Below are 2,787 nucleotides of genomic sequence, written 5' to 3'. Positions count from 1 at the left end.
CCAAGATTTTTTTTCAAGTTTTATTTATTTATAAGTAATTTCTGTACCCACAGTGGGGCTCAAACTCACGACCCCGAGATCAAGAGTTGCACGCTCTACCGTCTGACCCAGCCATTCATGCTGGAATTCCAAGATTTTTACTCAGAATAGGCCAAATCCTACTGAGCTCCAAATACATAAACACCAAATGTGCACAGATTCTTTTACATAAAAACATCAATGCCATGATTTGGATGCCCTCCAACTATCTAAATTTTAAATCTTTAAAGATCTGACTCGCTGAGGGAACTATAATAATCATTTCACACCATTTCAGGTGTTGCCTTCTTGATTCTTCTGAGCTCATAGGACATCTACCCTGTCCACCACTGCTGTGTCAGGGACCCCACAATTCAAAGGAGGCCCAAGATGCCTACATCAGAGTTCTGTGTTATAGCCCCAGCCAGGAGACTCGACCGCCTGATTTCACTTTGCATCTTTGGATCTTAATTTTAGTCTAGTCATGGGGTGTCTGGGTGGCTAAGTCTGTTGAGAGTCCGACTTCAGCTCAGGTCATGATCTTGCAGTTCGTGAGTTTGAGCCCCGCGTCGGGCTCTGTGCTGACAGCTCGGAGCCTGGAGCCTGCTTTGGATTCTGTGTCTCCCTTTCTTTCTCTGCCCCTCCCCTGCTTGTGCTCTGTCTCTCAAAAAGAACATGAAAAAAATTTTAAACAGAAAAAAGATTAGTCAAGTCATTTCCATCTACAGCCAGAGATCTTTGAACCCGATGGAATCCTGCGTTCTTTCATACTTGACTGCCTCTGTGGAGCAGGAAAGTCTTAGAGATATTAAACCGCTATCTGATGGAATCATGGCTTAGGAATCAACTGTTTTTCTGGGCGGTGGAACGCCCGGCATCCGCCGGCAAAGGGGGGCCGGCCGTCCCTTCCAGGCCTGTGACCTCACACCCCGTGCTTCCGGAACCTGGGAGCCCAGCCAGCTCCGAGGGCAGGAAACAGGGAGGCTTCCTTCAAGGGCCCTGCGCTGGCTTCTCTCCTGCCCTCAATGATAAAGGTCACCCGGATGGGACAGAAGACACAGAAGCAGCAAAGTGGCATCTGGAGACGGGTTCCTCCAGGGGGGCACAGAGGTGCCCTAACACCGCTCTGTCGCCCTCCTTCCGAACTCCAGGGAGCCCGGTTAGGCCGTAGGGCAGCTGGCACCGCTCCCATTTCTCATTCGTTCAACAGATATTTCTTGCCTGTGTTTTACGGGCAAGGCATTGCCTTCAAGGAGCTCGGGGTCCCCAGAGGAAAGCCTCAGCCGGATCTGGGCCCAAATGTCCACCACGTCACCGGGCGCGCTCATAAACGCAGCGAGGCTGCGGAGGGAGAGTCCTCTGCCTCTGGTGGAAGGAGATCAGAGAAGGCTTCGCGAAGGAGGGGACAGTCACTATTCGGGCTGTTTTCTGGGCACCGCTATATGCCAGAGGGGCTTGGGGAGGAACCGGAAAGAGCTAAGCAAGGTCATTGTCGATGGTGAGGAGCTAATGTTTACAGACGGCTTCCGCACGGCTCTAAGGGCCTCACCCAGACCAGCCTGTTGAATCCTCCCTAGCCTCTGAAGCCAAGGGTCCGTAACTATCCCCATTTTGCAGGTGAGAAGACTGATTCCGCTTACCTGTTGCTGTACAGAAGTCCCCTCCTAAATGTAACGGCTCAAACCAGCAATGTTGTATCTTTCTGCTGTTTGGTGGGTCAGGAACTGAGGCAGGGCTCAGCGGGGACAGCTCATCTCTGTGCCGCTGGGTGAGCCCAGCTGAGGCCAGGGGACCACAATGGCTCTGTCACATGACTGGGACCTCGGGGGGTGACCATTAGCCGGGGCACTTTGCTGTCCTTCATGTGACCTCTCTCTTGCACCAGAGAGCCCGGACTTCCCCGCACCGCAGCCGGCTGGCTTCCCGGAACACAAACACAGAAGCCACAAGCGGCATAGCGTGGTGTCCGCCACATCTACCATTGGTTGGGGACTGTCCCAGAGCCAGCTCAGGTCCAAGGGGAGGGGATCCGGCTGACAAGGAGTGGCCAGGTCACATTGCAAAAGACATGCGGGATGGAAGGAATTGCCGGGTCATCTTTGGAAACCCTCTTACGCAAACATGGGGTTTAAGTAACTTGCTCAAGGTCATATGGCTAATGCGCCAAGGGTGGTCAGCAGGGTACAGGTGGGACATGCAGAAATGTGGAGCCGTTTCGGGGACAGTGGCGCCCAGAGACACGAACACCTGGCGTGTACTTGTTCAGGCGGCTGGTAGACAAGAATGAGGCAAAAACGCTCGGCTGGGTTCAGACCGCGGACAACCTTGAATGCCAGGCGAAGCTATGTGAACTTGACTCTGTAGGCAGTGGGATGCTTCCAAAAGGTTGGGAGCAGGGGAAGGGCTTGTCCGGGACCGTGCTCTGGGGAGACCAGGAGATTGGCGGACCGGCGACTGGAGACACTGCCGGAGTGATGCTCTCTGATCCGACCCGGACACACAGCGGGAGGAGAGGGGGGCGGGTCCCACCTAACCCTGCAACCTGGTATTTCACAGGCGAGGAAATCGTGGCTCCCAGAGGTCCGCGCGCCAGGATGTCTCAGCAGAGCAGCCTGCGCAGGCAGACGGTAAGAGGCCCGTGGGCGAAGGTGGAAGTGGGGGGTGGGGGCCCGGAGTCCGGGTCTCACGACCCCTAATGCTTTCAAGCGCAGTGGGAGCACTTGCAGTGGGGAGCAGGGAAGTTGGGGCTCGGTTGACTTCAATAGGGGG

General features: G+C 54.8%; 1 long non-coding RNA gene across 1 annotated transcript in view; it reads right to left on the bottom strand.

Annotated features, from left to right (window-relative positions):
• LOC115281457 overlaps positions 1-1,743 on the bottom strand; it is a 7,837-nt gene extending 6,094 nt beyond the window's left edge. Inside the window, exon 1 of the long non-coding RNA XR_003904323.1 lies at positions 1,659-1,743. This is a non-coding gene — a long non-coding RNA (uncharacterized LOC115281457). The remainder of the gene's footprint in view (positions 1-1,658) is intronic.
• Positions 1,744-2,787: the final 1,044 nt, after the last annotated feature.

This window comes from Suricata suricatta, chromosome 17 (assembly GCF_006229205.1).
Source record: "Suricata suricatta isolate VVHF042 chromosome 17, meerkat_22Aug2017_6uvM2_HiC, whole genome shotgun sequence".
Lineage (NCBI taxonomy): Eukaryota > Metazoa > Chordata > Mammalia > Carnivora > Herpestidae > Suricata > Suricata suricatta.
The sequence above is the reverse complement of the archived record's forward strand: the minus strand, read 5'-3'. Positions and strand labels throughout refer to the sequence as shown.